Source organism: Leucopleurus acutus, assembly GCF_964270905.1.
Source record: "Leucopleurus acutus genome assembly, chromosome: 21".
NCBI lineage: Eukaryota > Metazoa > Chordata > Mammalia > Artiodactyla > Delphinidae > Leucopleurus > Leucopleurus acutus.
The window spans coordinates 17,904,789-17,915,094 of NC_139163.1; the positions used below are offsets into that span (position 1 = coordinate 17,904,789).

The 10,306-nt window shown below is 36.3% G+C and overlaps 1 pseudogene across 1 annotated transcript in view; it reads right to left on the minus strand.

Moving 5' to 3' along the window:
- LOC309977495 (ubiquitin-conjugating enzyme E2 R2-like) overlaps positions 1-4,630 on the minus strand; it is a 112,136-nt pseudogene extending 107,506 nt beyond the window's left edge. Inside the window, exon 1 of the transcript in view lies at positions 4,529-4,630. The product of the transcript in view is annotated as a ubiquitin-conjugating enzyme E2 R2-like (transcript). The remainder of the gene's footprint in view (positions 1-4,528) is intronic.
- Between the last annotated feature and the right edge of the window lie 5,676 nt (positions 4,631-10,306).

Genomic DNA, 10,306 nt, shown 5'->3' on the forward strand with positions numbered 1-10,306 from the left:
CTTTGTTGAATGACTTTTTTTTTTAAATGAACCAAACTATTATTATAAATCATTATAATGAGTTTTTGTGAATGACCCTTGTTATCATAGATCTTTTATTTAAATTATTTATTTATTTTTGGCTGTGTTGGGTCTTCGTTTCTGTGTGAAGGCTTTCTCTAGTTGTGGCAAGGGGGGGCCACTCTTCATCGCGGTGCGCGGGCCTCTCACTGTCGTGGCCTCTCATTGTGGAGCACAAGCTCCAAATGCGCAGGCTCAGTAGTTGTGGCTCACGGGCCTCGTTGCTCCGCGGCATGTGGGATCTTCCCAGACCAGGGCTCGAACCCGTGTCCCCTGCATTGGCAGGCAGATTCTCAACCACTGCGTCACCAGGGAAGCCCTACTGAATGACTTTTTATGTGGGAGACAGATACTGTTCTTACTGAGAAGAGGAAGCAGCCGCTGACCTGTGAATTAGGATGGTCACCTAATGGTACGCAGAGTGGGGGGGGGGGGTGAGTCCACCAGGAAGCAGCCCCAGGTGAAGTAAATGATGACAGGGAACGAGGATGCTCTCTTCTCCGAGCCCTCATTCGCAGGCTGAAGGAACCTTGCCTTTCACGTTAAACCAGGACATTAACCAGGAGGTCTGCCCGAAGAGGAATAGTTTCCGTCTCTGTCTCTGTGCAGATCTTTCCAGAGTAAGGCCCCGGGAGCCCTGACTCATCTACTCGAGTGAGTGGAAACGTGGCACAGTGCCCAGAAATTGGGGCAGAGCCTTTGGATGTGGACGTGAGGTTTTTCAGTATATTTTTTTCTCCTGGCATCATAGCCTGATGTATGGAAAACAAATAGGAATTTGCCACTGAATTTAGATTTTCCAGTTGAGGAATCAATTCCGACAGAAATATACATATTTATTTTGTCTTAATGAAGAATTTACTCTGAGTAATATTGGGTGACACGTAGGTTACTAGTATTCCATTCAATTATCTCTGTTTAAAAAGCACTACTAATTTATCACTCTGTTAGATTTTATATATATATGTATGTGTATATATATATATATATATAAAACTTAAGCACTGCTAAAGAATTGTTTTGACAAGATGGAAATTAGGAACAGTTATATTAAATAATCTATACTGAAAATGTTCTATTAAGAATTCTTTAATCATAATCATATTAATCTTAATTTAATTATTAATCTTAATTGTTAACATTATTAAATATGGTTAAACATTATTTAATATTTAATGTTAATATTCATTAGTAACATTAAATAAATATTGATATTTGATTAATATTAATAACTTCTTATTTAATCATAATTATATCAACGTTAATGATCCCTCTGATCAGAAAGTGATTGAATATTTTAAGTGACATATATTTAAAAGTATTTCACTTGTAGATGTTCAGATACCAACTATGATGTGTAACGGAGAAATTTTTAAACATGCAATTTGTAAATTAGGAAGTATCTATATTGTTTTAAAAGTAATTACACTAAATAAGGATTTCTCTTCAATAGTTAACATCGTGGGATTTAAAATTTATTATTATTGAGGGCTTTACCTGAATCATTTATTTAGTAGAAACAAAATTTTTAAAATGTTAACATTTTAAAAGAAGGAATTAGAACAGCCTTGGTGGAAATTCTTAACAACAGTTTGCTCTCAGATGTAAATCTTGATTTTATGACATTATTGTGCCCCATTTTCTTAAAAAGATCATATTATGGAGTCCACAAAAAGTGCTCCAGAAGATTTTTAAATTTATTTAAGATGAAAAATAAGGACTCTGTCATAAATTCTGTGGTCCTGGGGTCAGTGAAGACATTTTTATTGTTTATAGAATCATAGGGTTTCTTTTTTAAATGATGCCATGGATAGTATTTATATACTGTTGCTTTTTAGTGAACCTGTTGTTAAACTGTTTGCCAATTTCTCCACAGAATAGAAGCTATCATTTACTGTTTCCTAATTCAAACTTGGAAATTTTAGTGAATACTGATAAAGTTAACTACCTATTCCCTATGAGACATACCAAGTTATTTAAAAAATATTGTAAATGTAAATATTGTAAAGTTAAAAAATGCCTACTCTTGTGGGGCTTACATTTAAATTGGGAGAAATGGATAGTAAACAACATAAAAGACACATAAATTCTGTAGTAAGGGAGAAGGTGCCAAGAGCTGTGAAAGAAGGATAAAAGGAAAAATAGGGCCGAGTACAGGGGATTGGGAGTAAGATTTTCCAGAAAAACAATTCTTAAAAAATTTAAGAAAATTCGCTTGTTTGATACAATAAATAGGATAAAGCAGCTCAAAATGTAGTGGTAGAACTGGTGCTGGTGTATAAGGCAGAAGACGATAAATAATGCAAAAGAGAAACAATCTTGAAGTTGCTTTTTATAATTCTGTGATTCTAAGCTATTCATGAACATTAAATCATTCCTTTATTGGTTACTTTCTCTATTCCAGGCCCTGTAAGTGAACACAGTAAGTGGTTATAGGCTGCTTCCAAAAGAGGCTATCAGATTATTCATAATTCCTGCTGTGTACATTTGAGAGGTAAATGTGAGATAAATTTCATATGTGTTGATATATAAAGACTGTAGATGTAGAGATATTCATTGCATCAGTGTTTGCAATGGTGAAAACTGGAAACAGACTAAACGTCTATCAGTGGAGGAAGGAATAGGTAATTTATAGCTACATTTGGAACTTATGCAGCAGTTAGAATATTGAGGTAGGATTATATGTATTGTCATGGAAAACTCTTCAAAACATTGCTAAGTTTTGAAGAAAAGGAGTTTCAAGGCAATATATCTAGAAAGCTGGTTTTGAATTCAAACAATTCAAACACATCAAAACTATATGTTTTGGTATGTATATATGTAGGTATGTATGTATGGTAGGGTATATCACTTTATTTTTCCCAACTCTTCCCTCCATCTCTGTAGTAGAATTGAATGTCAACATCTTTTTTATATGAAATGCTGACATGTCATATACTAAATTCCTATAGTTAGTTGTGCCTGTATATCTCTGCCCAATGTCTTGCATGGCCATGTCTTGATTAATGGAATGTTAGGGGTCATGATGTAAGCAGAAGCTTTAAATGTGCTTGTGGGGTTTTGCCTGATCTCTTGCATGTTTGCTCTCTGCCATGAGAAAAATCAAGTCTTGATAGCTGATAGTCCCAGAGGAAAAACGCTTAGAATGAACCTAAACTGATCTAAGGCCTGAAACAGAGTTGCCCTAGCTGCCTCATAATCCCTCCACCAATAAAAATAAATGTTCTAAGTCACTTGATTTTTGAGGTTGGTTGTTATGCACTATTATTGCATCAGTGGCTAACTAACACAATATGTGAGTGCTTAGAAAAAGATGAGGAACAATAGTCATCAGACTTTAATCTTTATTTCTGAGAATTAGAATTGGATGTAAGGAGGAAATTATCATTATTTTCTTATATTGTTGACTTTATTTTAATTTTTAAAATTTAATTTTTGAGCAGGTAATACATGTTTTGTTTCAAACACTATTAAAAGTATACACTAAGAAGATCAGCTCCCACTTTCTTTTTCATCCACCCCACTTCTGCAACCTATAGGCAACAAATTAGTATATTGTTTTTCTCATAAGAATGCTTAATGACAAATTGAGCAAAAACAAATTTCTGTTATTTTCCCCATTTATTACCTATGTTTTATTCTTGCTTTCATTTTGCATTAGTATCTTGTCATTTCAGTACATATACATTTTCCTTTTTTAACAAGTGCATAATATTCCACAGTGTTCCTTAGTTTATTTAACCAGTCCAATATTTGCTGGGCACTTGGATTATTTCTAGGCCTTTTTGTCTACAAACAGCCCAAAATGAATACTCTTGTACATATTCTAAAAGTGTAGAATTACCTGCAATATAGTTTTATCTTTTTCTTTCCAACTTCTAAGCATCAGCTATTTTTCTCTTATATAAATATATAGCTGAACACCTTTAATACAAGGTTAAATAGTAGTGTTGATAGTGGCTATACTTTTCTTATTCATCCAGAACATTTCTTAATTAGGAAAGATGCTGGTGTTTGGGCTGGGCTTACCTAGAATCATGTTGTATCAGCTGGAATCTTTGCAGTAAACAGTTAAAGGAAAATTATTTCTCTAATCATAACATTTCTGACACCAGACTGTATTTTCCACACTAAGCAATTCTCTGCAGACACCAACTGGCTATCCTACAATTTAATTCAATTCTGACACCAACTACCTGGAATTAGCACAGATCCCCAGGTTACGGGCTCAATCCCACAAGACTGCCCTCAACTTCAGATGCCACTTGTAAGTAATGAGCCCCAGGTTACCCACACTTCTGTCCAGCCTGACTACAAATTAGGGGTTTCCACCACCCCCTCCTCAGGTCTGAGGAAGAAGCCAGTCGTTTAGTTGTGCCTGCGCAGAATGATTGCCTCACCTTTTTCTTATCTCCAGTTAGCTTTCCCCACGCTCCCAACAGGCTCAACTTTGTCCCAAGTCCCATACCTTCAGGGAAAGTGGATTTGAGATTTGTTCTCCCTTCTTCTTGCTTGGCCGCCTTGTGAATAAATCCTTTTTCGCAAATCCTTTCGCTGCAAATTTCGCCATCTCAGCATTTGGCTTGCGGTGTTGGGCGAATGAACCTGATTCAGTAACAGAAGATGGTATTTAAGGTGAGGATTTCAGCTATTTTGGTGCGTTACTCAGTTTTCCTAGGTCTCTTCCATGTATCCACATTATTAAATTTTTGTTTATCTTCTGTTACTTTGTCTCATGTCAATTTAGTGCTTAGACCAGACAGAAGAACCTAGACGGGTAGAGGAAAATTTCCTCCTCCCTGACAGTATTATAAAGGATACAAATAAACAGTCAAATGAAGAGGATGAAGAGGTACATAACAAGATGAGGTCTGGAAGGGCATCACGTGTGGGAGCTTCTGTCCTTACGGAATCCGGAGTGCATCACCCTCCTGGCACATGAATGCATTCACCAACTTGGAAGCTCTCCAAATCCTGTTATTTAGGGTTTTTATGGAAGTCCCATTACGTAGGCACAGTTGATTAAATCACTGGCCAGGGGTGGTTAACTTGATCCTCCGCCCCTCGCCCCACCCTGGGGATGGGGCGAAAGTCAGTCCTCTAATTACATGGTTGGTTCTTTTGGCAACCAGCCCCCATCCTCCAAGAATCACTTCCTTGGCTTAAACTCAGGTTTAATTAAAAGGGGCTTATTATGCATAACAAAAGATGCTCCTCTCATCCCTCCACTCAAGAAATTCCTAGGGCTTTAGATGCCCTAGTGCCTGGAACTGGAGACAAAGAATAAATATATTTCTCATTATACTACAATATCCCAACAATTACAATCAAACTAAGTAATTACTAAGAGCTTAATGAAGAGAAACCTTTTATTAAAAAGTGGCAGGACTGGGCTTCCCTGGTGGTGCAGTGGTCGAGAGTCCGCCTGCCGATGCAGGGGACACGGGTTCGTGCCCCAGTCCAGGAAGATCCCACATGCTGTGGAGCGGCTGGACCCATGAGCCATGGCCGCGGAGCCTGCACGTCCGGAGCCTGTGCTCCGCGACGGGAGAGGCCACAACAGTGAGAGGTCTGCGTATCGCAAAAAAAAAAAAAAAAAAAAGTGGCAGGACTAAGGAAGCCAAAAAGGGATGGTGATGTTTATGGGACTAACCGTGGTGAGGCGGCATTGCCCTTCTTAGGACTGAAGGGGAACTAGGGATCCGAGGCTCTGGGAACAGAGAGCTGCAGGCAAGAGTCTCCTGATAGAAACTGTAGACTTCAGAAAAGAATCACTTTATATACACTCTTTTTTAGATTTTTTTTTTCCATATAGGCCATTACTAAGTATTGAGTAGAGTTGCCTGTGCTATACCTAATATGCCTGTGCCTTATTAGTTATCTATTTTATATATAGTAGTGTGTGTATATGTCAATCCCAATCTCCCAATTTATCCCTCCCCCACCTTACCTCCTGGGAACCATAAGTTTTTTTTCCTACATCTGTGACTCTATTTCTGTTTGTAGGTAAGTTCATTTGTACTCTTTTTTAGATTCCACATATAAGTGATATCATTTGATATTTGTCTTTGTCTGACTTCACTCAGTATGACAATCTCTAGGTCCATCCATGTAGCTGCAAATGGCATTATTTCATTCTTTTTTATGGCTGAGTAGTATTCCATTGTATATATGTACCACACCTCCTCTATCCATTCCTCTGTTGATGGACATTTAGGTTGCTTCTGTGTCCTGGCTATTGTAAATAGTGCTGCAGTGAACATCGGGGTGCGTGTATCTTTTCAAATTATGGTTTCCTCTGGATATATGCCCAGGAGTGGGATTGCTGGATCATATGGTAGCTCTATTTTTAGTTTTTTAGGGAACCCCTGTACTGTTCTCCATAGTGGCTGTATCAATTTACATTCCCACCAACAGTGTAGGAAGGTTCCCTTTTCTCCACACCCTCTCCAGCATTTATTGTTTGTAGATTTTTTGATGATGGCCATTCTGTCCTCTGTGGGGTGATACCTCATTGTAGTTTTGAGTTGAAGTTCTCTAATAATTAGTGATGTAGAGCATCTTTTCAAGTGCTTTTTAGGCATCTGTATGTCTTCTTTGGAGAAATGTCTATTTAGATCTTCTGCCCATTTTTTGATTGAGTTGTTTGTTTTTTTGGTATTGAGCTGCATGAGCTGTTTGTATATTTTGGAGATTAATCCCTTGTCAGTTGTTTCATTTGCAAATATTTTCTACCATTCTGAGGGTTGTCTTTCGTTTTGTTTATGGTTTCCTTTGCTGTGCAAAAGCTTTTAAGTTTAATTAGGTCCCATTATTTATTTTTGTTTTTATTTTCATTACTCTAGGAGGTGTATCAAAAAAGAACTTGCTGAGATTTATGTCAGAGAGGGTTCTGCCTATGTTTTCCTCTGTTTTATAGTATCTGGCTTTACATTCACTTTGCTGTACACCTGAAACTAACACAACATTGTAAATCAATTATACTCCAATAAAAATTAAAAACAAAACAAAACAAACAACAAAACCTGACAACAACAAAAAAGAAAAAAATACAACTGTATTAAAAAAAAAAGAATAACTTTAACCTTGCAATCTCCTCTAATTGGCTTACCCCAAATAGAAACTTGTGGTCTGCAATGACTCAGACCGTATGAGCGAGCCTGCCAGGACACGAAGGAAAAGTGAATCTAGAGGGGCCAAACAGAGACCATCAGCACACATATTAAGGAAGTGACCACTGAATCCCTTTTTCTTAAATGTTTTTAAGTTTAAAAATGAAGTTGAATTAAGTATCTTTTCACTATCCATGGAGATGATCATAGGATTTCCTTTGTAGACCATAAATAAAATAAGTTCTATGAAGATAATTTATTAGTTTTAATATTGAGCAATCTTTCCATGCCTAAATTAACAGTGTGTCTAAAGTTTTATCTCACGTCTTTTTAAACTTCACACAAATAGAATAATAAAATATGTACTCTAATTTGTGTGGCTTCTTTTGCTCAACATGTTGGGATTCATCCATGTGTATATGTATATACACATAAGTATTTTACTTTGTGACTATTCAGTCTACTGATTCTACTGTTGAATATTTGGGTTATTCTAGTTTTGGCTATTAAAAATATTGCTGCTGTGAGCATGCTTATACACATTTCTTGATGTACATATGTACACATTTCTATTTACCTAGGAATAGAATTGCTGGGTTATTAGGTATGCTTATTTTAAGCTTTACAAGATACTGCTAAACAGTCTTCCAAAGTAATTGTACCACTTTACACTTCCATCAGCAATGTAGATTTCCAATTGCTCCATATTCTTGATAACTCTTTAGTTTTAGCCATTCTAGTGGATGTTTAATGGTATCTCAGTGTGGTTTTATTTTAATTTACCTCTGTCTAATGAGGACAGATATCTTATATGTGTATTGGACTTATGGAAATCTTCTTTTCTGCAGTGACTGTTCAAGTTATTGGCTAATTTTTTCTTGGAATTTTTTTTCTAATTTAATTTTATGATTTCTTTATATATTCTGGATATGAGTCCTCTGTCAGGTACATGTGTTTTAATTATATTTTCTTACACTATAGCTTGTTTCTTTGCATTCTTAATAATGCCTTTTGACAAATAAAATTCTTAATTTTTATGTGGGCTAGTTAAGCAGTGTTTTCCAATATGGCTACTTTTTTTTTGTTTCCTATAGATTTTGCTTATCCAGAGTTCCTGAAGATAAGAATTATTCTGTTTTCTTTTAGAATTTCACTGTCCAATATTATATGTCCAATAGTTCTCTGTAGTGACTAGCTACATATAGCTAAATTTAAACTTGAATTAATTAAATTTAGATTACATTAAATTAAAAACTCAGTCCATCCATTGCACTAGACACATCACAAGTGCTCAGTAGCCACAGGTAGCTTAGTAGCTACCTTGCTGGACGCAGCAAATACAGACTATTTTCATGATCACAGACATGTCTATAGGACTATGCTGTTCTAGAAGCTTTAGTGATTCACTGTTTACTTTTAGATCTATAATCCATCCGGAATAAAATTTTTATCAAGGTATAATTGATATATATTAGTTTCAAGCATACAACACAATGATTCAGTATTTGTATATATTACAAACTGATCACCATGATAAATCTAGTTAGTATCTGTCACCACATATAGTTACAAATTTTTTTCTTATGAGGAGAACTTTTAATATCTCTTGGCAACTTTCGGATATGCAATACAGTGTCATTAATTGTAGTCACCATGCTCTACATTATTCCCCCATGCCTTATTTATTTTTTAAACTGTAGTGACTAGCTTTTGCTATGTAACGAACCATCCCAAAACATAGTAGCTTAAAACAGTAACCATTTCATTTAGCTCACACTTAATACTATTTGGCATCTGTGGTTGTTTCTGTCTCCTCATCTATAAAAATGTAGCTTAAAGATATCTGAATACATATTTTTATGTTCATGTGTATGTTATTTAGGCAGAAAAAATGGGAAGATGAAGCATTAAGCTCCTGTAGTATTCCTATAGGAACTAGAACTCCATGTATTTGATTTTTAACAGTGAGAATTAATCATATATTATTTATACAATTAAGAAAAGGAGACTACGAACCGCAACTTAGGAGCCCGCCTGCCGCAACTAAGACCTAGTGCAACCAGATAAATAAATAAATATTTAAAAAAAAAAAAAGGAAAAGGAAAGGAGAAAAAATAAATTGCTTTGTTTCTTAAGCTTTTGTTTCGAAAAGAAGCAGGCATAGTTATAGGTATGCTGTGACCTGGCTCTTAGCCAAATCTTTAAAAGAGCATTTATGTTAAAAACTGATAGGGGGCTTCCCTGGTGGCGCAGTGGTTGGGAGTCTGCCTGCCGGTGCAGGGGGCGCGGGTTCGTGCCCTGGTCCAGGAGGATCCCGCATGCCGCGGGGCGGCTGGGCCCGTGAGCCATGGTCGCTGGGCCTGCGCGTCCGGAGCCTGTGCTCTGCAGCGGGGAGGGGCCGCGGCAGTGAGAGGCCCGCGTACCGCAAAAAAAAAAAAAAAAAAAAAAAAAAACTGATAGGAACATAAATAAACAGTATTGATTGACCATAATACAGACTGTCCCCAATATAGACTCCTGTTGCCAAGTAGTGGTGTCCCAACCATTCTGATTACTTTGGAGACTTTTAAAAATTGTTTCACTTTAAGAATCTTCTTAATTTAAAACTCTTAGTTTTCTCTTTAACATATTTTCTCTTTGTTTTATCTTTAGTGCATTTCAATTTTTTTCCCCTAAAGTGTAACTAATACCTTTTCTTTTATAGTAACATTTATGGTTGTCTAGAGCATTATGGTATGATTTTGAGGCAAAAGTTTACATTTTCCTTGGTTCACTTTCAAATTGATAAAATTTATAAGTTGGTTTCAGTGTGGAACCCAGATAGAAATCCAGTGATTAATCCCTGCCTCCTACTTGATGAGCTCCTACAGAGAGCAAAGGATAACTTGTTAGTCACTTAGAAATACATCAGACTAGCTAAAGCCCATGCAGTCCCGAACTGTTCAGAATTTCCAAAGTTACCCATCAGACTTCGAATAAGAGAAAAAGCGACAAGTTGAAGGGGCTAAACAAAATTTACCTTCCTAAAACAACTATTCATAGATAGCCTGTATGTGGTTATTTTACCCAAGATATAACAATGCAGGTTTCATGATGGCTTTGCAGCATATTTATATTTTGGTAACTTGAGTTTC